Below are 27,830 nucleotides of genomic sequence, written 5' to 3'. Positions count from 1 at the left end.
AAATAGAAGTTTAATTAATTTCAGAATGAGGAAAGCAAGTTTGCAAACTGAAGTCCCTCTAAGTAGGAGGACTTGTGTCTTGTAGCAGGGATAGGGCTTTTATTCCTGAAAACCACAAAAAGGCAGGACCCAAAACAATTATTCTTAGGTCTTGAATAAACAGTTCCTGGGTACAGAACCAGAATTAGTATGGTGTGAACATGAGTGCAGTCTCTGGTTTTATTCACTTTTCAGTTACACAAGCACAGGATTTGTTAGAATATCAGGAGAGATGAATGATTGCTTTCTGCTGCAACATGTTGGCTCTAGCTCCAGCTCTCAGACTAGGATCTTCTGGGAAATAAAAATTTAGATAATATAATTATTACACATATCATATTGATTAATATGAAAATCATAAAGCCCATGACAAAGGTATATGGCAATATCACTGAAAGCACCACGCTAAAAAGCATGGAAGCAAGCACAGAGTCCTACTTTACTCCACTGGTTATTAGGAAAGTGTGAGAATCATCAAGGGTTCCAGTGACAAGACAAAAGTCAAGGTAACTGGTGCTGGCTCAGGGTACAATGGATGACTTTTGCATTTTTGATGTTTAACCAAGCTCTAAGCACTCCACACTGCCTGCTTCAGCCACTTTCTCATCTACCCATTCCACTGGGGAAAGTCTTTACTTTCTTGAGCTAGGCACTCTCCAGCCAGATCCCCACCACAGGGGCTGCCCACTTTGGCCCAAATCTAGTATTTTCCTCTTACATAGTGATTTTTAACTTGGAGAAGCCATGTTCTTACTCAGAGACATTAGCTCATTACCATTTATAGAATTATAATAAAGTTGCTATTGGAGGATGCCAAGTGTTGCTGTCAGATGTTTTGGGCTGGGTCAAATTTTCTTGAATTATATTCTGCCCAGAACCTCAACAGGAAGGTTCCTTTGCTACTCAGCAAACTTTAATTAAATTTTCACTGATTCACTCACTTTCCACAGTGATGATTTCAAAATTTTTTCATACTTTTCCAGCTTTAGCTTTACTCCAACCCCCATGTGCAAAGTAGATCACAGTCTCCTACTTCACTTGTAATCAAAGCCATCAGACAAGAACTTATTCAATTTTCCTTCTCCACAACTCAAAAATTTAATTCTGTCCCCATATTCTGTTCCCTTCCTCCCTCTAGTCTTCATGGATAAGGTGTCACTGCTTTTTGACAAAAATAATCCTTCTCAAAGTCACAGAATCTCAGAGTGGGAGGGGACCCTAGAGGTCTAGCTCACCTCAGTCTGAACAGGAATATTCTGAGATGTCAGACTCGGGGCCTGAAGGCCTCAAATGATAAGCAAAACTCCTGAGTTTTTCCCAAGCAGATAAAAATGTAATTTAATCAAATAAATTAAAAACAACACAGATAATGTTAATTTGTGGTTTTCTAAGTCAATATGTATCCCACATGGATCCATTTCTATTTGTTTGATCTAACTGTTCTATAATATTCTAAATATTCCTGACAAGTGGTGATCTGACCTTCTTTTGAAGACTCACAGAGATGGAGATCTCACTACCTACCAAAGCAGTTCATTCCACTTTTAAATAGCTCTTGTAAAGTAGATCTTGTTAGGAAGTCTAATTCTTCTTTCTCTCCTTCTAATGCTACCCCACCTCTACATACCCTCTCTCCTTATCCAGGTCTTCCTTTCATTACTCCTCTTGTCAGGAAAAAGTTTGCATTTGGCAGAAAAACCTTAGCCTTCAACCCCAGCCCTAGAATCTGCACCCTATATTTTTAAATCTTTTTATTCTCACTGACTTTTTTTCTGTTAACCCATTAACATGGGGAAGCTTTTTAGGACTAAAAACAAAACTAAAACCAAAAAACTTGCCTTAACTCATTTATCCCATCGACTCTTTCATTCCTTTCCAGACTATGATTCTGAATCTCCTGATTTCTTCAATCCTAATTGTCTTTTCCCCCTGGAACATCCCTGTGACCCCATCCTCTCATTGGTTAGTTCTTCTCAGATCTTCCTTTTTAAAGGAAGTGTCCAGGCCAATTAAATTCTTTCCTTACACCCTTTGCTTCTGACTCTCCAGATTTATTCTTCCACCATGTCCCCTCTAGATACTTTTTCCCTCCTCCTTTTGCTTTTAGCTTCCTTTTATTTGTCTTCCCCCATTAGGAAGAAAGCTCTTGTTGCTTCTCTCATTAGGAAGTAAGACAGGAACTGTTTTTCTTTCTGTTTGTATTTGCATCCCTAGCTCTAAGCATAGTGCCTGCCATATGTACTTAATAAATATTTGTTTACTTGACTCTTTTAGCTATCTAATCAGATTACCATCTCATTTCTCCTCTGTTTTTCTACCAAACTTTTTGAAAAAAGTATTCTACTCTTTCTCATCACCCACTCACTCCTCAATCCTTTTCTACAATCTGATTTCTGTCACCACAATGTTACTGAAATTGCTCTTTCAAGAGTCACCAAAAGCCTCATTACCAGATACAAAGGTCTTTTTTCTCTGTCAGTCTCTCTGATTCCCTGCAGCTTTAGAAAATGCAGATCATCTCTTCTTCCAGGAAATATTCTTCTCCCTTGGGATTTCAAATTTTCTACCTACCTCTCTTTTTCATTGGCTCTTCCTGTCTCTTTAATGTTCCTAAAGGTTCTGTTTCTTGGCTTTCTTTCTTTACACCTCTTCCATAGATAATCTCATTCATTCAAATGATTTCAATTAGCCTTTTTATAATGATAACTCCCAAATCTACATCCCCAGCCCTGATCTTTTCCCCAAGAATCAATGAACTTATGGATTCCACATGAAAAACCTCTGCTCTAAAATGTGGTTGATTTCATGGCTTGCATAACTAGAAAGTAGTTGGAGGTCAGGATATTAGAAAAATCATCAAAACAATTGCTGGGAAAGCTAGAAAGCAGAAATTAGCCCATGAACAACTTCATGTGCCATATTTAACAATGAATTTGAATATTAAAAATCATACTCCAAAAAAAAATTAGATGATGTATGGCTCTGGGCAAAAAATTTAAGGTCTCATAACTCTAGGCAACTAGCTTGAGGTTATAAGTTCTAGAGAAGATGCTAACAATCCAGGACTCTGAAACCAAGAGTCATGGGAATAACAGTGCTTCCAGCCTAGTGCCCTCACCTAATATCCATGAAAGCAACTTCTGATGTATCAGCCTGGGAACTGCTCCTATAAGTGATGTAGTCATAGCTATTAAAGACGCAGAAAAGTTTGCTCAAAGTCCTTGGTACCGTCAAATGGTTCAGCATCAGAAACTGATATAAAATGACAAGAAAAAAGAGGCATCATCATCTGCTTTGTGTCTGCAAACTAAGTACCATAGTATTTAGTTTCCATCTGATTTGTAACTGAAACTTTCCAAATATATTGTTTTCCCTATTAGAAGCAGAGCTCTTTGAGAAAAACAACAATCTTTTCTTTTTGTTTATCCAGCACTTAGCTCAGTGCTTTACACATAGCAAGTGTTTAGTAATTGTTTTTTTTTTTTTTTCATAAATCCACCCATCCATCATTCCATTCATTCAGAGCAATGGTCTGGAAGAGGCAGTAGAAGGTAAATAAGGGTCCCCATTTTTCCGTCTTATTCCAAGAGCCTTGAATAAGTAGGTTAATACATGGTTCGTCTCCCTTTTTTGTCCTGTTTCTTATAACATGACTGATATGGAAATATATTTTATATAATTGCACATATATAACTGATATCAGATTGCTTGCCATCTTGGGGAGTGGGAGGGAAATGAAAGGAGAAAAACTTGGAATTCAAAATCTTATAAAAATGAATGTTAATTTTTTTTTTTAAATACAGGTTTGCAAAAGAAAGAGGGAGAGAGAGAAAGAAAAAGAGAAAGAAAGGGAGAAAGAGAGAGAAAGAAAGGAAGGAAGGAAGAAGAAAGAAAGGAAGAAGAAAGAAAGAAAGAAAGGAAGGAAGGAAGGAAGGAAGGAAGGAAGGAAGGAAGGAAGGAAGGAAGGAAGAAAGAAAGAAAGAAAGAGAAAAAAAAGCAGGTTCCTCTTTTAGATAAGATAGCCAGGACTGGGAAATCTAAGTTTCAGTTACACTAAGATATAAGAAGCAACTGAAGTAAAGGTTAGGTGTAGAGGGATACGTGAAACAAGGATACTTAACAAGGTGTTAACTCAGTAGAATTGATGAGATGATGGTTCTCCAGTTCACATATATACTTAGTACTTAGTATGGTGATGTAATGGTTCTCTAGTTCACACATACTCGGTATGCTGTAATGATATAATTGTACCAAGATATTTAAGGGCTGAGAGGACTCAGCAGAGTGTGTGTGAACTCAACGGGACTACAGAGAGATCCTCCAGAAAGCTAGCCTGGACACTACAGTTAAGGATTAAAGAAGTCTATAATGTAGAATAAGGTTTAGGATAATAAGACTTGGAGCTGGAAAAGATCTTTTGAAGTCATTTAGTAACCTCATCATTTTATAGATGAGAAAATGGGTCCTTTATGGTTTAATTATTTGTCCAAAGTCAAATTATTGGCAAAAAAGCCAATTTAGGTTTTTCTTACTCCAAATATATTACTCTGCAGTTTTAAGTAGTGTGATTAAAGCAGATGGCGAAGAGTTGGGCCTGGAGTTCAAATCCAGACTCAGACACTTACTAGCTATGTTACTCTAGGAAAGTCTCTTGACCTGCTTGTCTCAGTTTCTTCATCTGTAAAATGAGCTAGAGAAAGAAGTGGCAAATTACTCCAGTATCTCTGCCAAGAAGATCCCAAAAGGGGTCACTAAGAGTTGGACAAGACTGCAAATGAAAACAAAGTATAGTTAAAAGACCAGGCAAATTCAGATGAAATGAGCATGAGACATTTCTGAATCTTCAATGAAGAAAGGAGAATTTTCCACTAGGACAACAGAGATTTGGGAAGCAGGAAATTGGAGAGTTAGTCTGTTTAACATTTCTCTTAATGACTTGCAAGAATGCATAGTTTGCATGCTTCAGTTTACAAAACAGTGAGAGTTAAGGCTTTGGTAGAGGATCTTAAACATGAATATACCAGCAAATGGGAGAAGGGAGAGAACAACTATAGATCTCACTGCTCTCAGCAATAATTCCCCAGACATATTTAAGGACATCAAAACAATTTACTGAAGTTGGCAGATGACTAACCTTGATTGTAAATCATAACCCTGGTGTTGGTGAAGTTGGTTCAGATGTTTGTAGCATGAACTTATTCATGAGAGAGGGAAAGAGAGATACCTTGGCTTTGGTTGTCAAGGGATTTGTATAGGAGTGAGGAACATCCTGGATCTGGGAGCTCTATTGGTTTGTCTGAGAGTGGAGAGTAAGAGGATAAGAGATTCTAAAGAGAGAAAAATAGGGTTAAGTGTGGAGGCTGCTATGACCCACCTCTGTGATCATAATGGATTTCACTCTCCCCTTTGACTGCGAGATCCTGAAGAGCAGAGGCTGTCTCTTGTCTTTCTTTGTCTTCCTAACACTTAGTACAGTCTCTAGTACACAGATGGTGCTTAATAAGTGCTTTTAATTAACTAATTAATAGACTTCAGCATTTGAATATTTGTTGGAGTTCTCTCCCTATCAAAAATAGAGGCTTGACTTAAGGAAAATATCATTCTTCAAAAAGGTCAAAGAAGTGACAATGTTATTGAATTGTGTCCAGTTCTTTCTGACCTTCTGGACCAACTTGTGATCCCAAAGACCATACTGTTCATGAGGTTTTCTTGGGAAAGATATTGGAGTGGTTTGCCATTTCCTTCTCTTATGGATTAAGACAAATTGAGATTAAATGACTAGCCTAAAATTGCATAGCTAAAAGTGTCTGAGATCAAATATGAATTCAGTTCTTCCTGACTCTATCCAGTGAGTCATTTGGCTGCCTAAGAAGTGAGTGACAAGGGAAACTACTCTTCTGAAACTAATTCTAATCAAGAAAGAGGAACTAACTACTGAAATAGAAATGATGGGAACTTTGGGAGGAAATGCCTACTCCATCTAAGAATTCTTGCTACAGAAGAGAAAAAACAGACACAGTCTGACATTATAATCCTAGATTTTAGGAGGGCAAATGTCAAAGGGTTCAGTAAAAGGATAAGAAAGATCCCATGATTTAAAATCCTGCAGGAGAAATCAGTCTCAGAGAGCTGGTAGGCTTCGAAGAATGAAATTCTAAAGATACAAAGAGGAGTAATTCATATAAATGTAATGCTTAGAGGCTCCCCCTCCCCATTGTATGCATACAAACACTGACCAAAACTCAAATTTCCCAGAGAAGGCTACCCTAGGTCCAATTTATGGGACCTCTTCCACTAAAACCCTAGTTTGCAAACTAAACATCACTGTGTTTATCTTTAATAGTGATCCAGAGAACACAATTAGTTCAAAACAAAAGCATTTAGGGAAGTGGCAGTAATAAAGTTAATAACATATTTCTTCCATTAACTTGAGGCACAATCTTCCACAATTATAAACACCATTAGTGAAAATGTAGACACATAGAGGATCACACTTGGAGTAATGTGTGTCTGGGATCTGTGTCGGGAAGGGTTTAAGGAACATATATGGTCAATATGCACTTGTAGATAGGCAATTCATACCTCCAATGCTGAAGGGCCTTTGATGTCCTCAGGTTATGACATTATTCTGCTCTTATTGGTCTATTCATCTTTAACGTGCTTTCTCTGGTGAATACATAGTTTCTGCCAACCAATGTGTAAAATCCGTTTTTTATTTTTCTGGCTTCAACTAGTCTTTGACTAGCTCTTTCTTAGAAGAAGACTAGGCTATGCCATGTTCTTTTACTTCAAAAGCCAGAAGTTTTTCAGTAACTAGTTTTTAGAAAACACAAGTACCCTTTGCTTTGGATATAGGACCAACAACAGCCCTAGCAGGAAAAAAAAAAAAAAAAGCACAAACTGATTTTTGCATTTATGTAGTAACTGGTAAATTTCCTTTCATGATCTTGGCTTGAAGGTATTTCATTTCCATCAGAAGATTCTTTGTCTCAGATGTGAAGTTCATTTAGATACAAACCAGGGTCCTACCAGGTAGCAAATATACTCAGGTTGAATTTTTTATTTAAACTACATTTCCTGATCCACAGGCTTGGATTTCTATTGGAAACTTCACTTGTTTGTCATGAATATTGCCTGTGCCTTTTACTTTTTAAAATTAAATTTTTATTTAAAGTTAAAATTTTAATTTAGTTTAAAAAATTCCAAGCTTAACACAAATAAAACATTTATTTCCATACACAAAATAGAACATAAAAAGAAAATCTCTTATGCAAAGCATCCTTTTTCTTTTTCACAATAAAATTAACATTTATATTATTTAAATATTTATTTTATTTAAATATAACATTAATATTTAAATCTGTCCTGTTTGTGAATTTTTTCTGGCCTTCTTGTTCTCTTCTACAGAATTTGGAAAAAAATAGTTCAATTCCTCTTTTCTTTTTCTTTTTTATAGTCCTTATCACTATCCTCCTTCCTTCTCACCCCCACTTTCAAAAATGGGGGAAAAATAAAAACAAAATTCTTGTAAAATATATGAAAAATCAAGCAAAACAAATCCCTTGCTGGTTGTGTCTGAAAACATATTTCTACCCCTGTGCCTTAACTCTTATCTCTCTCCCTTGATCTTTTTCCTCTTTCATTTCTATGCAGCGTAGGACTACTAATGATAAAACTAGATGAAAGAGTATCTGTAAAATTAGTGAGTGACATTGGGATAGTTGCAAATCATACCAACTCACAACTCTATTAACAATGCAGTTTTATTAAAGGCTCTCTGGCAACTGTGATTTTGTCATTTGTGCCAATCTGGATGGTTATGAGGTAGAATGTCAGAATTGTTTTAGAATTAGATTTCTCTTATCAGTGATTTGGAGCATTATTTCAATTGTCTGTTGTTAGCTGGGTATTTTTGAAATTACCTGTTATTATCTATAGAGCCATCATTTTTATATATTTGATTCTTTATACATCTTGTATATCAGATCTATCAGAGAAACTTCCTGTAAAGATTTTCCCTCCACCTCCTCGACAAAATAACTATTAGTCTTTTAATTTTAAATACAATGATTTGGTTTGTACTAAGCATTCAATTATTTATAATCAAAATTGGTTAGAATATGATCTTTTATAGCTAGGTCATGTATCCATTTGGGGATAATTGTGACATATGGTATAAAATTTTGGTCTAAACTTAATTCTTTTAAAAATTTTGTTCTAGTTTTCCCAGTACTTTTTGTCAAAAAATGAGTAGCTGGGTTCATTGGATTAAATGAACACTATAATACAATGTTCAATTTGTTACTGTATGTTGCATATCTAATCTATTTCAATTGACTAGAGGAAGGGAAAGTTCAGAAGAACAAAGTTATAAAATAAAGGGAGAATCCAGAGACACATAACTCACATAACTCACTCACTGAGATAATACTTAGTTACTTGAATGACCCTGGACTGGCATAGCATCCAACATTTGGGAGACATAAGGAGGAGCTAGTGATAGATAAAAGAATATTAATTTTCTAAATTGATGAAGTGGGACCCAAGATCAGCCTCTGTGAGGGAGAGAGAGATCTAGGGGAAGCCACATTTGGCTTTTCATAATAGATCCTTAGTCATTAATGTTCTTAAAAACTTTAAAGATCTTTGTAAAGCCATAATTAGGACCTTTGTAGCTCAAGAGTATTCATTATAGCCTCATCTGGAACCTGAGGTTTCAAATACAACTGACACAAGATTCCTAATATCTTCCCAGGATGATGTCACCCTATTCCATTCTGGGCAAGACATCTTGATTAGGCTCCTTACATTGTTAAATTCTCTGAGTCTGCTCTCTACAGGACACAGTGCTCCATTTTCTCCCTACTCTCTGTTGACTTGTGTCTATCTCAGTTAAGACTTTGGCTATGCTTTTAGAAAGAACTTCAGAAAGAACTATCCCAGTTCCAACAGGAAACTTCCTTGGTTCTGTACCTAAGGAGTCTCAGTTATGGGGGCTGATATTTCAGAGCAGTGACACCCCCACTCTAGAAACCAAGCTCTCTTCTCAACAGTATTGACCAAAGTTCATTCACTACTTTTAAACTATTTAAGTCTAAATCTTTCTGATTAATCTATATAAAGAGTAGACAGATAAAAGAGATTAAGGAAATCTATTCACAGAAGACAAATAAATTGTTTTTGTCAGGATTCCTGAAAATAGGGCCACCCAAAGTCCTTACAAATATCCTTACAAATTACAAATAGGTAACTTAGCATCTGACCTAGGGCCCTATACCCATTTCTACAATTACTTCATTTCTATTGCCTTAAATCCATTTCTACAACTTCCATATTGTGATATTGGGTTTATTGTGGAACACAGTAGTCCATATTTTGAAATTAAAATAAATGTATTATGTGGTTAAATTAAAATTCAAAGGGGTGACCAGTCAAGATGACAAGAGTAGGAGAAAGCAGTATGGCCAAACTCCCTCAATAACTACACAAAGAAAGCAGATGAGCACCAGACCGGTTAGTGGTCAGCAATTTAAAAACAAACCACAGTGGGTCATCTTTGCCACACAAGATCACAAATTCAAAACCACAGGCAAGTGTCTAGGACAGGAAATGTGGGGAAGGGATAAACCAGGGTCACAGAGCCAAACTCTGTAAGTATAATAGGGACACTGGGATCTTGGACTCAGACACCGGGCAAAGGGCCCACAGCTTTGATGGGCTATATTTGGCCCCAGGCACAGGCTCTACAGTTCTATCTTTGGGACTCAGCCTCCACTGAAGAACAAAGTTCCCTGGGGATTGTTCAGGTACCTGGAAGGAGAAGTGAAGAGTCAGCTTCTAAGCTGTCCTCTAACAAGAAAGGGGATTTCCGAGTCAAATCCGTGGAGCAGAAGATGACCTTATCTCTGTCTCTCTAACCTAGAAGAGATGATTATGAAACCAGACTCTGCAAGAAGAACATGCCATTCACTATACCATCACTCTCTCTCTGGTCAAGAGATAAGACAGGCCAAGAGCATATAAGGCCCTGACAATCCTATTAGAAACACACAGAATTAACCCTAACACAAAGTCGCAGCCTGGGAAGTAAGACTAGAGGAATGAATAAACAAACAAAAAAGATTGCGAATTGTTATGAGGCCAAGGATACCGGGGCACAAATCCAAAAGAAGAAATAAGTCCAAAAGAACAGAAAGCAAAACCTCAAAGAAAAATAAAGCATGGTCCACAAAATCAGTTAGAATTCCTTAAAGTTGTAAGAGTTGTTGGTTCTTTTTTTTAAGAGTTAAAATGATATAGTAAATGAGATGTGATTTTGTCTTTCTTTATAATCCCAACATTCAGCACAATGCCTGGAATATAATAAGCACTTAATAAATGCTTATTAGGGCAGCTAAGTGGAGCAGTGGATAGAGCACTAGCCCTGAAGTCAGGAGGACCTGAGTTCAAATGTGGTGTCAGACACTTAACACTTCCCAGCTGGGTAAGTCACTTAACCCCAATTGCCTCAGCAGGGAAAAAAGTTTGTGCTAAGTATTTCATATCAAAATCAATGGATCTGGAAAAAAAGGTCAAAGAGAGATATTTCAAGAATCATTGAATAGTCAATGTCTGGAACTAAAGAAAAAAGAGCTCGAATATCACTTTAATAAAAACATGAAAGAAAACCATTCACATATATTAGAATAAGAAAGAAAAATGGAAATAGAAAATCTACTGCTAAAACACCAGATTGAAAATTCCCAAGAATGTCATAGCCAAAATCCTAGCTTTCATATCAAATAAAAAATACTTGAAAGCAGTCAGAAAGAAAGAACTCAGGAGACTGAAGAATCATGATCAGGATTTTACAAGATTTAGAAACTATCACTCATTCTAAAAAAAGTAGAGAATATGAAATACAATATTCGCAAGGGCAAAAGATATAAAAACCCACAACCAAAAATTACTTATCCGGGCAATCTGAGTAAAATCTTACGGGGGGGGGGGGGGGGGGGGGGCGGGGGGGGGGGAGGAGGAGGGAGGGCAGGGGGAATGGATCTTTAATGAGACTTCCTAATGAGTAGAAACTTTGAAATATAAACATAGTAGTAAAGAGAAACATAAAAATGTAAATACAATTTAGCAATCAGAAAGGAATTTATACAAATTAACTATTGCATTCTAATGGATGCCACATCCAAGGATTGACATAAGGATCCAATGACATAAGGATTCCTTCAGAAACCTAATATCATCAAGAATAGGTAGTCAAATAAGATATGAAACATGGAAATAAGACATTCTGATGATGCTGAAAAAGGAAAAGAGGGGGGTATTATAAATATATTAACTTTACTTATTATCACAAAGTACACAAGCAGCAGACTATACAAAAGTGGGAAGGAACGAGTATAACAGTTGAACCTCACTGTTATCTTAACTGCTTAAAGGAGAGTAAAAAACATCTACTTAAAGAGTTTAGTGTAGAAATACATTCATGTTAAAAAGTTAGAGGAAAAAGGAAAGGGAAAATGTCAGAAATAAGAGAAAGTAAATTAAGTAAATGGGAGCAGGGATTGTGAAGAAGGGTTTAAAAGAGAGTGGAGGAAAGAATGGATAAGAACCTCTGATAAAGAGGGCTTGGGAAGCAAAGAGAAAAAATATATAAAAGAATAGACTGGAAGGAAAAAACATAATTAATGATCATAACTGTAAATGTGAATGAGACAAACACTCATAAAATGGAAGGAGGGAATGGATTAGAAAATAAAAGCCAACAATATGCTATTTGTAAGAGACATATTTGAAACATAAGTATTTACACAGAATCAAAATAAGGCATTATATATAAATATCTTACCTCAACTAAACTCAGAAAAGCAGGAGTAAATATCATGATTTCATACAAGGCAAAAAAAAAAAAAAAAGATAATTAAAAGAAATAAACAGGAAAATGACATTTTCCTGAAAGGTACAATAGAAAATGAATTAATTTCAATACTTTATATGTACATTGAATGGCATAGTATCTAAATTCTTTTTCAAATTAAAATCTACCAGGAAGAGATAGAAAAGGAAATTCTATTTTTTAAAAACTTTAGAATATATCAAAAATTAGACAGTTTACTTACTAAGATACACATAAGAACTATCTATCTAGATGGGTGCAGTGTATAAAATGCTGGATATAGAGTCAGGAAAAACTGAGTTCTAATTCTGTCTTATAAACTTAATAGCTATGAGATGTTAGGCAAGTAAGTCTCTATTTGTCTCATTTTCTCATCTATAAAATGAGGATAATAATAACGCCTATTATGGGCTATTGATTGAGGATAAAATGAGATATTTATAAAGTATTTTTCAAACCTTAAAGGATTATACAGATAATGGTTATGATTAGTTATTATTATTTTTCTTTCTATGACAGAGATATTGTTTGTTATTATTCAGTCATTATTCAGTTGTGTCCAACTCTTTGTGATCCCATTAGGGATTTTCTTAGCAAAAGGTACTGTGGTGTTTTGCCATTTTCTTCTCCAGTTCATTTTACAGATGAGGAAACTTTGGCAAATAGGGGTGTGACTTGCCCAGGGTCATATAGCTAGTAGTATCTGTGGCTGGAGTAGAACTCAGGTCTTCTTGACTCCAGGCCCAGCGCTTTTTTACTGCACCACTAGATGTCCCTTATGGAAATAAAGGCTTCAAAATAATTGTAGAAAATTTTTCATGGGAAGGCAGAGCCAATATAATAAAAATGACACTATTATTAAAATTAATTTACTTATTCAATGCCATGTTAATCAAAGTATCAAAGGATTACTTTTATGGAACTAGAAAAAATTTAAAAATCATTTGGGGAAAGAACAGTAAAGAATCTTATGGGATATGATGAAAACAAAATGAGAATAGAGAGAATATATCAGTACAAGACTTCAAACTATACAAAAAAGCAATAATCATCGCAAAAAATTGGTAATTGTTAAAAGTTATGCCTATATACTGTATCTAGGATATACTGTGACACATTTAACATGTATAGGACTCCTTGCCATCTGGGGGAGGGGGTAGAGGGAAGGAGGGAAAAAATCGGAAAAGAAGTGAGTGCAAGGGATGGGTTCTGTCAATAAAAAAGTTATTAAAAAAAAGTTATGCCTATCATTTGAAAATAACTGAACAAATTATATTGGATGAATGCAAGGCAATAATATTGTACTGATGAAAATTAAGAAAAATATTTCAGAGAAATCTGAAAGATATGCATGAACTGATGCATAATGAAGTGAGTTTAATCAGAAAAACAATTTATATTATAATATCAATATGGCAAAAATGAATATTTTAAACAGATTTTGATCAATATAGTTATCAGCCATGATTTCAGAGAACTGATAATGATGAATGCTACTAATGGCAGAGAGGCAATGGACTAATAGCCAAAATGAAACACATGTTATAGGCATGGACAATATGGGAACTTGTTTTGCTTGAATATGCTTATTTGTTTTCTTTTTCATTTCTTCTTTATTTCTTATGTATTTCTTCTTTATTTAATATAGTTTTTTATTTGTTCTGAGTTTCTTGTTCAGGGAAAAAACTGAGAAAATATAGAAAAAAAATTTAATAATAAAATGTAATTTAGAAAAAAAAATGAAAGCCACTTTTTTATTTCTGAGATATTAGGAGTGTCTGAGTACAAAAGATAAGGGCATACTTCGTACTCATACCTTTTGATTCCATAGAATCCCATATTTGAGATTTTATAATCACTCTCACATATTTATGTATATATATTTTGTTGCTCAGTCATTTTTAGATGTCTGATGTTTTGTGATCCCATTTGGGATTTTCTTGGCAAAGATACCGGAGTAGGCTACTATTTCCTTCTCTAGCTCCTTTCACATGAGGAAACTGAGGTAAACAGGAGGAAACTGAGGTAAACAGGGTTAAGTGACTTGCCTGGGTCACACAGCTAGTAAGTGTCTGAAGCCAGATTTAAACTCAGGAAGAAGATTCTAAATGTGGCACTCTGTCCCTTGCACTACCTAGACATTGTGTGTGTGTGTGCATGTATGTGTGTGCATACACATACACACATGTACACATATATACATAGGCACAAAAATGAACCATGCTATTCACCTCCAGATGTAGAGGTGATAGAACAGATTAAGGGGTGTTTGTGTGTGCACCACACATATATACATACATGCATGCATTGTTTAGATTGCTGTGTTCACATAAACATGTATGTACATATATGGTTTACTATTAACCTTTCTGTACATATGAGTACCCACACAAAGATATTGCTCAGTCTTCTTGGAGTCCATTACCCTTGTATCTGAGATAAGTAGCATGTCTCATCACATGTCACTGGCATCCTGACTGGTCATTGTACTGATTAGAGTTCTAAGTCTTTCCAAATTGTTTGTCTTTTCATCGTTGTTATTATTGTATGAATTGTTCTCCTGGTTCTTTTCACTTCATTCTGCATCTGTTACTCTGAAACCATCTCCTTTCTCATTCATTATAACACAACAGAATTCTAGAGGTTAGGTGACTTTTTTCCCCCAAGTTCACACAGCTGGTAATGAACAGTTTGTATTCAGATCCAAAAACTCTGGCTTTAAATCCAGTGTTCCTTTCTCAGGTCATATCTAGTCTTCATAGCGAGTCATTGCAGTAGAATAAAAGGAATTTGGAGAAAGATTGGCCCTGGTCTTTATGTCCCTTGTGACCTATTAAGTTTAGCCTTAAGCCTCAGTTTCCACATTTTAAAAATAAGAATAATAGTAACAATACTTATTATTGTAAAAATTAATTGAGAAAAATAAATGTAAATCACTTTATGCCTTAAACATATTATATAAGTGTACATTTCCTCCCCAAACTGAAATCTATCCTAGTTTGTTCCTTGATCCTTTTCACAATTTTGACTTTTTTAAAATTAGAGGAGATCTCGGAAGGAGGTATATCAAAGCCATTTAAACCCATAGACTTCTGATGCCATCCAGACAAACTTATTATTGTTTGGTTGTTTTCAGTCATATTTTGTGACCCCATTTAGGGTGGGTTTTTTTTTTTGTGTTTGTTTGTTTTTTGACAAAAGCACTGAAGTGATTGACCATTTCCTTTTCCAGATCGTTTTACATATGAGAAAACTGAGGCAAATAGGGTTAAGTGACTTGCCCAGGGTCACATAGCTAGAAAATCTCTAAGGCAGGATTTGAACTCAAGTCTTCTTGGGAGATTTCCCTGACAAAGGTATCTTTCTTTTCTAGGACACTGGCCATTGGGATAGCATCCAGTGGAACTAAGAGTGGATTTTTGTTTTCTTTCCCACTGAGTGTCTTTATGTCTTGACCACATTTGTATCTCTCTGCTGGCTTGGGATCAGTCTTCGGCTATCAGGTATGAGTTTGTGATGATAAAGCCTCTCTGAGACAAAAGCTCCAATACAACAATGTGGGAGTCCTCATCAGACTTAAAGGGTGATTTAAGATCCTGACAACAGCTCACCTGTACTGTGTCTGAGACAAAAGCTCTGTGGGAGTTCCTTGTGATCAGCCTCCTTGGGAGGTTATTTATCATCAGTACTCAACCTCCTTGGTAGAGAACCTCACATTTCTTTTAAAAGAGATAGGAGAGCTCTGCTTGATTAATGATTGTTAGTGTTCTCAGAATATCTTCTCCATCCAAGATTATTACTCTTGCCATGATTTTAGACCAACCACACCAATTAAGAGAGCCCAAAATATCACTAAAATGGTTTTAATGAGAGTCTCCTGTGAATGTAGCATCAAACTCACTAGGAACAAGGGTCCTTGCATAAAGATCCCTGCAAGCAGCAAATTAACCTAGTTTTTGCCCTCACATCCCTAGGTGATCTGAAAAGTGACATCATTGCCTGCACTGGCCTCCACTAATCTGCACTTTGCAGGGTGACCACACTCTTTACCTGGTTATGGGTCACCCAGAAGCCTGTCATAATGGCACCCCATTTTGGGACGGACTTTCTTCTTTAAGCCCATTAGAGGTAAGTGCAGGACTTTTGAGATAGGAGAGTGTGAGGGTCCATTGGGTTGCTTCTCATAGAAATGATAAAAGGCAATTAAACTTTCCTGCTAAAATCTTTGACTTTTCTTCTCAGAGCTCTACCTCTACTTCCAGTTATGAGCAAGGGTGACCTCAGTTCAGACCTCACAGTGCTAGTCCACTATGGTGGAGATTAATGGAGGTAAATGACTGATTGATTGGAGAGGGAGCAACCTGGTGGTGGTAATCCCATACCCAGTCACCAGGTGTCAGCACAAGATCACCTCATTTTCTCTCCAAAACTTTAAGATTAGTTGCAGACATTAAATTATAAACTTTTTGATTGGGGAGAGAGTCAGTATTTCTTGTTACATTTTATTTAGATGGTGTCATCTCCATTTGCTCCCCACAACATACTCTTCTAGGCTGAACCCAAACATGCACAACATGAAAAAGAAACCCATAATCTTGCATTTAAAGCCCTTCATACTTTGCCTTTGTCTACCTTTCCAGGTTCCTTACACCCCAACTCCTTACTCCCAACACATACTCTTCGATCCAATGACACTGACCTCCTGGCTGTTCCAAAAACAAGACTCTCTATGCTCTGGCCATTTGTCCCCCATTCCTATAATGTTCTCCCTTCTCAGGCCTTGATGTTCTGGAAGTCCCAATTAAAATCTCATCTTTCATTGGAAACTTTCTCCAACCCCTTTTAATTCTAGTGTCTTCTCTCTTAATTATTTCCTATTTATCTTTTTATATGGCTTGCTCTGTATATATTTGTTTGCATGTGATCTTTCCCATTAGCTTAGATTGTAAGTTTCTTAAGGGCAGGCTATTAATAAATGTTTATTTATTGATTGATTTTATTATGCTTCAATTAATGGACACTTCTTAAGACACAATACACAATCCTGGTTACAGTGACAGGTTTTAGGTCCCTGGTTCCTAGTCACCATGACTTTCTTGACCTTTTCTGATAATTTGCCGTTTTTGCATGTTTTTGTTTTTAAAGAAAATACATGATCATAAATGTAATTTATAACATTCCTGTGGGGTAGATATTGCAGGAATTATTATTATTATCTCTTTTTTATGGATGATAAAACTAAGACCCAGGAAGAAGGAAGGGCATCTAGTCCATCTGGACCCTCACTTAAAATGGAGGAAACTGTTATCTGTCCAAAGTCATACAAGAGGAAAAAGACAAAGAGTATTTGAATCTATGTCACCTCACTTCAAATTCTTTGCTTTTTCGAATGCACCGTATCATCTCTATCATTATGCTCATATCTATGGTATCATGGTATCATGGCAACATACTGTGGTAGATAGTCAGGAAAACCTGGGTTCAAGACATGCTTTTGACACATACAGTACACCTTGTATGACTGCTCTCCCTTTATGTATGGATTCAGTGCCCCAAGGCACCTCTAAATTACAGAGCAACCATGAGTGGTCCTGGGCAGATTAAGAGCCTCACTGGGAACTCCTTACATTGAGGTCATCCCAGGATCTGTCAATAATAATAAAAAGGAGAGGTAGGCTGTTTACATTCAAAGAACACTCTCATTGGATTCAAGTCATCTAGGTTTCAGTCCTGCTGCTGGCACTTAATAACAAGTTAATCTTTCTAGGTCATATTATTTTCATCCCTAAAAAAGAAATAATAATTCCTGTAATATCTACCCCCCACAGGAATGTTATGAAGATCACACAAGATAAATCACATAAAAAGACTCCAATCTTAAAACATAACAAAGATATCAGTTACTAACATATTGCAATATCAAAAAATGAAAAATGAGTTTAGTCTTTTATTTTTGTTGACTTTAACCATTTAAATTTGCATATAAAGATTAACTATAAATAATCCATGAATATGCCTCTTTAAAAACAAACAAACAAAAAAAAAAAAACAACTTTTAGAATATAATTAGGACCAGAAGATTGACCACTGGATGGCAAATTTTATTTTTAGCTACAGAATCTCATGAAGGCCCATCCACTAAAGTAGGAATGCTTGATGGGGAATTGGTCTTCAACTGGGATGGTGAAAAAAAGTATCCAAGTTGATGAAATCATAGATCCTTGAAGTATGGAAGAAGTAACAAGAACTATTCACATGCTTCCCCCTACCTCCAACTTCTATACTTCAGCATGTGCCATGCAGACTTATTTCAGCAAATAAAGAAACTGAAACTGTTCCATTTATGTTCAGCTAAATGATGACACTGATAGAGTTCTGGGCCTATAGTCATGAAGACCTGAACTCTAATCCAGCCTTACTAGCTATATGACTTTAAGCAAGTCACTTGACTTCCATCTGTCCTAATGTAAAATAGGGTTAATAATAGCACCTAACTCCCAGGGTTGTTGTGATGATCAAAACATATAATATTTGTAAAGCATTTAGGACATAGTAGGCATATAATAAATGCTTATTTCCTTCCTTGATGTAAATCAAAACGTCTAAGAACCTTCTCTCATTTAAGAAGAGAACTGAATTTGAATTCAAATAATTTAGGTTCATGTCCAGGCTCTGATAATGGGGTTACCTATGTGATCAAAGAAAAATTAGTTCCCCTCTCTCACCCTTAATTTCTTCCTCTGTTTGAACCAGATGATCTCTCTCTCTCTCTTTAACTTTATGATCCTACTATAGGATCATAGACTTTGAGCTAAAATCAATAAATAAACACCTATTAAGTTGAGGTGAAAGGGATCCTAGAGGCTGCTAAGTCCAATCCCCTTGTTTTATAATTAAGGAAACTGAATCAGTTTAGTTGACATGGCCAAGGTCATACAGCTAGCCATTTTCTGAGGCAAGTGTTTATTCTCATTGACTCCAAGTCCAGGGTCCTCTCTAGTTATTAGAACACACTGCCTCTAGATCTAGGATACTATGAATTCAGCAAATCACCTCTTTATCTCATCATTCTAACTTCCTCTTACCAAAAATCCCCAGTCTCAGAATACTTAAAAGATTTTTTTGGATCAAGGGAGAATGGTCTTCCTCCCTTTTCACAGAACACATTATCCAGCTCTTCTTTCATTCATTAAGATATTTATATTACAAAGATTTCAACAAATAAATTCACCATACATTGATTAAGCTCTTACTGTGTATTAGGTATTGGGAGAGATACAAAGTTTAGATAAAACAGCCCTTTCCTTAATTGAGCCTACATTCAATCAGGGAATAAGAAAAGCAACATATATAAACTATAATACATGATATTATATAAGTTGAGAGGTATAAAATCAAGTGCCATATGAGGCTTAAGGGGAAAATTGTCATTTTTGGCTAAGGCATTGGAGATGAAGGAAAGATTCATAGACAACATGGCATCTGATTTGGGCTTTAAAAGAAAGATAGGTATTTTGAGTAGGGAGGACTTTCTAGGCCTGTAGAACAGCATGAGCTAAAGTACATGTAGAGGCAACAGAAATCAGTATGATTTGGCTAAAGTATAAAATCCATAGAGGGCAATCATATGAGGTAAGGCAGGAAACGTGGGAAGATACCAGGTGGTGGGTGGAGCAGAGGTGGGAGAAAGAAATGGGATTTTTTACTCAGTCAATAGAAAGCCTGAAGAATCTGAACAGAGGATAACGTGATCATATTTTTGCATAAGGAAGATTAGCCAGTTAGAGGTAACATAGAATGGAACGATAGAGGCAAAAATGAGAGGTAGGAGATGATTGCAATAGTTTAGGAAGGTGATAATGAGGACCTACCCTTGGGTGGTTGAAGTGGGAACAAAGGCTGTGAGAGAAAGATTTCTGGGGGTGGAATTGACAAGACTTGGTATATATGAGTGCTGAGGAAGATAGAAGCTTCAAAAATTATACGTGGGAGATTATATGAAGAATCATGTTATTGGCAAAACCAGCACAGTCAGAAGCTGGAACAGACTTAGAGGGAAAGATGCTAAATTCAGTGTGAGGCCCTTTGAGTCGGAAGAGGTAGATAGACATCCAGGTAGAGATATATTTGGATATATCATCAGCTATAACTAATTTGTATGTCATTTATGTACCATGTCAACAAGCATTTATTATGCTCTTGTTATATACCAGGGACATAAGCTCTAGGGATACAAAGAAAGGTTAAAAAAAAAAAAGTCCTAGCCCTGAAGGCTGGGAGAAACAATATACAAGTGATTATCTTCACACAACATATATACACAAATATAGAAGAAAGGTCATCTCAGAAGGAAGGCATTAGAAAAATATATTGGGGGGCAGGGAGGAGATCAGGAAAGACCTGAAGAAAACAGGATTCGAATTCAGTCATATAGAAAACTAGGATAAAACTATAGAGAGAAAGAATATTCGAGATATAGGGGATAGCCAATGCAGAGAAATGGAGTCAAGAGATGGTCACTTCCTCTCATTGTGGAATACACCATACTGGTGTAATAGAACAGCAAACCAAGAACAAACCAAGAACTCTGACCAAGGCAGGCAGACACAAATGCCTCAGGATGCCCACATGCCTCAGGATGCCCAAGATAAGCAGTTTGGTATGACTACTACCATGCTTCCTACCTAGCCCCTGTCTTGTTCCTACATGGTACTTAGTTTTGTTTGGTGTGTGTGTGTGTGTGTGTGTGTGTGTGTGTGTGTGCATGCACGCGTGTGTCAAATACAAATACCAAAATAATACCACAGTCATTAACCTTCCTGCTAATTGCAGATATTTAGGCTCTACACCAAGGCTAGTCTCATCCAGCTAGCACTATAACATATACCAGCAATCTGCTATTTCCTGCTGCCCTTAGGTATTTTCCATGGAATAATAGTTATCCCTACAGGAGTAAGGATTATATGCAGTTTCCCTGTGTAGTGAATGACAGCACTTGCCTGCTTTACCCTCTCAGACCTTCAACATCTCAGTCTCCTCACATCCAGAAATAGACTTCTCTCTACTGGTCTAAGTAATGGTTGTTAGCTAACTTAACCCCTTGCTTCCTGCATCCCTTAACCAGGCTCTAATGGATAAGTAAATATAAAGAAATATAGATAACAGACAGACAGAGATGGAGAAAGAGAGAGAGAGAGAGAAGATAGAGGGGAGACATAAATAGGCTAAAAGACTGAGAGACAAACATAGGAAGAAAAAAATGAAGAGTCAAACATAGATTAGTCAAAAAGATAGATAAGACATTTATTAAATACATACAAGGTCCAAGTACTGTATTAAATACTGGGATTATAAATACAAGCAGAAAAAAAAAATCTTTGTCTTTAAAGAGATCATATTTGATGGAAGAAGGCGAAAAAACAAGCATAAAAGTTAGCTGGGGAACAGGGAAGAGAGTGTAAAGTAATTCTAGCCAGACCATCTGATGAAGTGGTAGTCAGGAATCAGAAAAATGGGCTCTTGGGTGAAAAGAATCATCTTTAAGGTAAGAATGAATCAGGATGTAGATAAAAGAGCTGCAATCAGAGGCTATGGGTTGAATTCCACATCCCTTCTCTAATACTGACAATTATATGAACTTGGCAGTTAACTTCCCTGGGTTTCATTTACTGTAAAATGAGGAAATTGGACTCTCAAATCCATAAATCTACAATTCTCTGTTTTTTTACAGATGGTCAGTAAAAGTTTGATTTTTAACTTAACATTTCAAGACCTTCAGCAACACAGGGAAATTAATTTCCTGTGGACTTTTTTTTTTTTTTTTTTTTTAGTACCTTCACTATTCAGGGGAATGCGGGTTGGGCCCAAGTGCAAAGGAAGAGCTATTTTTGTCTTTCAAATTCCCAAGAGGTCTTATTACCTTGTTTTCCACTGCACTGACTAATCCTGCATGCCAATCAGACTAGGAGTACAAAAGCATCTCATATGCTGCAACCTGACACATTTTAGTGTCTATCACCCAGTGGATTCCACAGAGGTTAACAAAGGCACTAAGTTGGGAGTGTGAAGACCTGGGTTTGGGTTCCAGCTCCAACCCATACTAAATCCACAATCCTTGGTGAGTGACTTCAACTCTCTCTCTGAATCTCAATCTCCTTATTTTTAAAATAAATATCATAATACTTGTACTACTTCTTTCTCAGGGTGATCGTGAGGATAGAGTTTTGAGAACTTTAAAGCATTATTAAGATGTCGCCACACAAGGAGCTCTCTGGCTCATAAGGGCATGAAAGAGTCTCAGGAGGACTCAGACAGCTCAAGGCAAGGATTAAAACTTGCATGGAACTGTGAGGGCTCTGAAGATGACAAACTGAACCTGTGCTGTGTCTCATCCAACTTCTTTTCCCCCTCACATCTCATTGAATTTGTGAGGCTTGAAAACTGTATCTTGCCTCCTGGCAGATTGTTCACTCATGTCTGACTCTATGTGAGCCTATTTTTTTAGGGGTTTTCTTAGCAAAAATACTGGGATGGTTTGCCATTTCCTTCTCCAGCTCATTTTACAGATGAGAAAACTGAGGCAGAATTAAGTGATATGTCCAGGGTCACACAGCTAGTACATGTCTGAGACCAGATTTGAACTCAGGAAGATGCATCTTTTTGACTCCCACACTATGCACTATGGCCCCACCTAGCTGTCCTATGACTGTGTATAGTCAGAACCAGATATGGAAAAACACAAACAGATAAACTTTGGCTGGAAGGACAGCATGTTGTGATAAAGTATATTGAACTCGGAGTCATAGGACCTGGGTTTGAGTCCCAGCTTTGGTAACTCTAGCTGGGTGACCTTAAGCAAATTACTTGATATTCCTGGCTTTAACTCTCTCATTTATGAAATGAGGGGATTAGACTAGAGACCTCTAAGATCCCATATTTTTTTTCTAGATTGTAAAATCATAGGGTTTGCTTCTCCAAAGAGACACTAGTGAAATTTCCCAGCAACTCTCTTTGTTTTTGAGAATTATTTCATATAATTTGGGCCAACAATGCCGAGTATTTGCTTAATGGCAAATTTTTTCCCTTCATTTCAACATTTGGACAAAGGGAAGACAGCATTTAAAGATAAGAAAGGCCTTAAATATGAGTATATACAATAGGGCTTTGCTATATAACACTCCATTGTGGGCAAGTCTATCTTATATACATCCAAAGTGACATAAAATTGGGCTCATGCCATGATACCACAGTAAAAGAGTGACAGAGAAGAAAGAGCTGGAAGCTCTGCTGCCAAGGAGCCGTCCATGTGTCCGTGGCCATGTGTATAGTTTATATGGCTAGTTCTTCTAGTATCCATTCCATAAAAGTGCTAGCTATGTCTCTAACCACCCAGGACTAAAGACTTAGTATTGTGAAGGTCAAAAGATTTCTGAATGCTCATAGAGGACCCCCATCATCAACTTCCCATCTGTCCCTTCATTTCCCCTCCCAATTAAATCTCTTTTTTTGGCTGAGGCAATTGGGGTTAAGTGACTTGCCCAGGATCACATAGCCAGGAAGTATATGAGATCAGATTTGAACTCAGATTCTCCTGAATCCAGGGTCAGTGCTTTATCCATTGTGCCATCTAGCTGCCCTCTTCCAATTAAATCTTTTTTTTTCCCCTCTGAAGCAGTTGGGGTTAAGTGACTTGCCCAGGGTCCCACAGCTAGGAAGTGTTAAGTGTCTGACGTCAAATTTGAACTCAGGTCCTCCTGACTTCAGGGCCAAGCACTCTACATGGCACTGTACCATGTAGCTGTCCCACTCCCAGTTAAATCTTAACCTAACCTTCAAGGCATAACTCAAGTCTTACCTGCTCCAAGAAGCCTTATCTGATTTCTATGACCCACACTGATCTTCCTTCCTTCCTTAGTAAATGCTGTGGGAAAAGCACTGTATTTGGCATTGGAGGATATATATGACCTTGAAGGGAAAGAGAATAAGCATCAAAAATTATTCTTGCATATGTTTTGAAAATAAAAAGCTTCAATAAAAAAAGAGAGAGAATAAGCATCCATGAAGTCCCCATTATATATATATATATATATATATATATATAGAGAGAGAGAGAGAGAGAGAGAGAGAGAGATCACTGTGCTAAGTGTTTTACAAACATCTTATTTGTTCCACACAACAGCCTTGTAAGGAAGGTACTATTATAACAATTTTACTTTAGAGAAAACTGAGGCAGACAGAGACCAAATTGATTTGCCCAGGGTCACATCACTAAATGTCTGAGGCTGAATTTGAACTCTCGATTCCAGGAATATGCTCTATCTACTGTGTTACCTGACTATCTTCAGATCTTGATCAAATCTCTCCCCCTCTCAGGACTTATCTTCTCTATCTGTAAAGTGAGGATGTTGAAAAAAATTATCTCTACACACCCTTCCAACAGAATATATATTTATATCAATAGTGATGATTTTCTAATAGAGGGGTATGTACATGTCTGTGGGATAGAGGATGAAAGGTTGGTGACCGGCCAACAACCTACTTCCTATTGGCTGCTCCCACTCCTAAGTGGGCTATGCCTTGTATTCCAAACTCCTGCCTCCTCTCCCCAGATGAGAGGGTACCAGCATTGTTTTTTGAGATTTTTGTTTTTAACCTGTGAAGGGAGAACAAAGGTAGATGCTTGAAGCAAGTGGCCTCATAAAAACTAATTCCAGCCCTTCCTCCAGGGACTTCTAGAAGGCTCAGTGCTTCTTTTGATATGATCCATTTAGTTTTTCTCTGCATTTGGAAAGCTATTAAATATGAATAAATAAAATCTCTCTTTAGTAACTCTCCAAATCCCCATTCTGGGAATGCTCCCAGGATGTCTGAAACTGCCTCTCTTTTCCTAGGTACATCACCACTGAACTTTTCCCTAAGGACATAGATAAATCATCATAGTAATAAAAGCTATGTGCTCTTAGAGAAACCAGCTTCTTTTACAACAAGAGACAAAACAGAAAGCAAAGAGAATGGATGGATTCATCTTAGTACATCAGATTCATTTCTCCATAGAGAATGGGAGGGTAGGGAGTATATAGAGGAAAGGGGGAAGAGGCAGAGGATGGGAATGTAGAAATTTCTGGGTTCTGTCTCCACAGTGCCATGATTAGAAAAATCATCCATCTGGCTTTTACTCAGCCCAGTTCAGCGAGACTCAGTATTTGACTCTGTGTCCTTGTCTCCTTGCTCACCCTAACAGCATCTCAGTTGGGGTTACTTGGACAGAGATGTGTGGCAGGGAGGATAGTGACCCCTGCCTCCCCAAACCATTACAGTTATGCTCTTTTTTATAAATACACTGTAGGGATGCTAAAGTTCTCAGGATAAAGCTCCCGGTGCTCCTCAGATCCCCCCCCCCCCCCCCCAGCATGCTTGTATATTACTCCTTTTGAAAGATTTTGGCTCTCCCCATCCTTTGGGAGAAGGGATCAGACCTAGTTATGGCCCCTGAGGCTCAATTAGATACTTTTGGAATTTGTCTGCCAATGAATACATGTATGGAAGAGCATTTATTAAGTGCTTACTATGTGCAAACCATTATGTTAAGCTTTGGAGATACAAATAGGAAAGTAAGGCAATCCTCTTTCAAGGAGCTCACATTCCAGTGGGAGAGATGACACATATATCAGGGCCAACAAATACTAACCTTTGATGATTGGTCATAAACATACATGTGGAGAGGATATATTTATATATGTTTCTGTCTGTGTATATAGGGCAGCTTGGTGGCACAGTAGATAGAGCAGTGAGCTTGGAATCAAGAAGACTCATCTTCCTGAATTCAAAACTGGCCTCAAACACTTATTACCTGGGCAGTCACTTAACCCTGATAGCTTCAGTTTCCTCATCTGTAAAATGAGCCAAAAAAAGAAATGTCAAATCACTCCAATATCTTTCCTAAGAAAACCTCAAATAAACTCACAGTTAGATATGACTGAAAAATGACTGAACAACAGTGTATGTGTGTATATGTATGTGGATATATTTATATATTATATCTCTTAATATGTATATGTGTAGGAAAACATAGATAAAGAAAATAGTTATGTTTGCCCCCCCTGAAATACCCCTTCTCATATTTGAAGCCCCCAAAGAAGGGACTCCAAAATAAAGGCACTCTGTGGGTTCTGCATCCACTCAAAATCATGGATGATAAATTCCAAAAAATTATTTATTTTTCCTCTAATCAGACAGAGAACATGTTTTTGTTCAAAGCAAAGGCATTTAGTGAAGTGAAGTGAAATGTAATATAATGGATGAGGAGAGAATTCAATAAGAAAATGCCACATAGTATATAATACCATACTCTGCCCGCTATGTAGAGCCTGAGGTTAGGCACTAGTGAAATAAGTAATTATTATGGAATGTAACCTATTAATATAGGCTAGAATGATAGAGATGGAAGAGACTTCACAAAGCATTGAGTTGCCAAAAGGGCCTTTTGAGTTACGTTTGCATCTGCTAAGAAGTTGTACCATCAAAGAAAAGAGAACCAAAATTGATTTTCTCCCTCTCCCTTGTCCCACACCCCCGACCTGAAGAACTGTTCCAATATTGGCCTTCTACCACCTCATCAGAAAGATGGTTCTTGTTACACAGCTGAACAGCCAAACACATATCAGTCTTCATTGATGTCACCTGGCCTTGAGCCATATCATTTTTCATACTTCCTGACAAAGCCTGTCCTTTTCTCAGGAGGATAATGATAGCACATCCTGAGCACTGTCACCACAACACATGCTGAGAACGTACTTTGTGTTTAGGCACAGAGTCAGCTTGATTGGAATACAGCCTGGAGAGCCTGAGAGGGGGAAAGTGTGGCCTCTGCTAAGAGGGACTGAAGCATTGTTCACTGTCCTATCGTGGTCACTATGAGGATTTGTCAGAGCCCAGGGGCCCAGCTGGAAAAGCATGTTTACTGTAGATAGACTCAACCCAGAGACTGGCTGTTCCCTTTGACAGCTGCAAATCCTCTCCATGGAGGGACAGCAGCCTTGTCACCCAAGGGCAAAGACTGAGTCACTACCATTGTATACTTACAGGGCAGAGGTAGAACTATGGTAAGGCCCTTGGACAGGCTTTATCATCATGGCTCCAAGTTGGGGGAAAATGAGAGGGTGGGGATTGGAATAAGTGGGTGAAAGTTTTCCATCACCAAACAAAGATTTGGCACTAAAAAAGACCTAGAGGTCATCTATTCCAAAGTCCCCATTTTGCAAATGTGGAAACTAAGGTCCACAGAGCCAACAAATTTTGGAGTTAGAAAGGAACTAGCAGCTAGGTGACACAATGGGTGGAGCTAAGTTGCTCAGTGGAAAGAGCTCAAGGCATAAAGTCTAGAAGAACTGACTTCAAATCCAGCTTCAGGCACTTACTATGTCATTCTGGGCAAGTCACTTAACCCTTTATGCCTCATCTGTAAAATGAGCTGGAGAAGGAAATGGCAAACCACTGCAGTACCTTTGCCAAGAAAACTCCAAGTGGATTATGAAGAGTTGGATTCAAGTTGACAATAATGACAGTAAACATCTGAGCTAAATAATATTCGAAAGGAATCTTCACTATAACACACCTGAGGAGTGCCCTCTAGCCTTTGTCTGAAGACTTTCAATAAATCTCCCTTCCCCACCAGGCAATCCATTCCACTTTTTGGCAGCTCTAATTATTAGATTTTTCCTAACAATGAAGCTTATTTGCAACTTTTCAAAAAAGGGAAGTGGTTTGACCAGAGTGTGCTGATTGTCAATGCCTTTTGTGCTCCATCTGACCCACTTCACCCTGGAACAAAAAAAGGGAGTAAGGGTTAGATGTTAGAAACAGGAACCTCCTTTGCCCCTATTCCATTCCATCTTATTTTCAT

General features: G+C 37.2%; 1 long non-coding RNA gene across 1 annotated transcript; it reads right to left on the bottom strand.

The window, feature by feature from the left end:
• LOC116421390 lies at positions 1–27,830 on the bottom strand. Its single transcript, XR_004231738.1, has 3 exons — positions 27,543–27,830; positions 23,784–23,893; positions 1–333 (listed from the first exon to the last, which is right to left on the bottom strand). It is a non-coding gene; the product is annotated as an uncharacterized LOC116421390 (long non-coding RNA).

This window comes from Sarcophilus harrisii, chromosome 2 (assembly GCF_902635505.1).
Source record: "Sarcophilus harrisii chromosome 2, mSarHar1.11, whole genome shotgun sequence".
Lineage (NCBI taxonomy): Eukaryota > Metazoa > Chordata > Mammalia > Dasyuromorphia > Dasyuridae > Sarcophilus > Sarcophilus harrisii.
The sequence above is the reverse complement of the archived record's forward strand: the minus strand, read 5'-3'. Positions and strand labels throughout refer to the sequence as shown.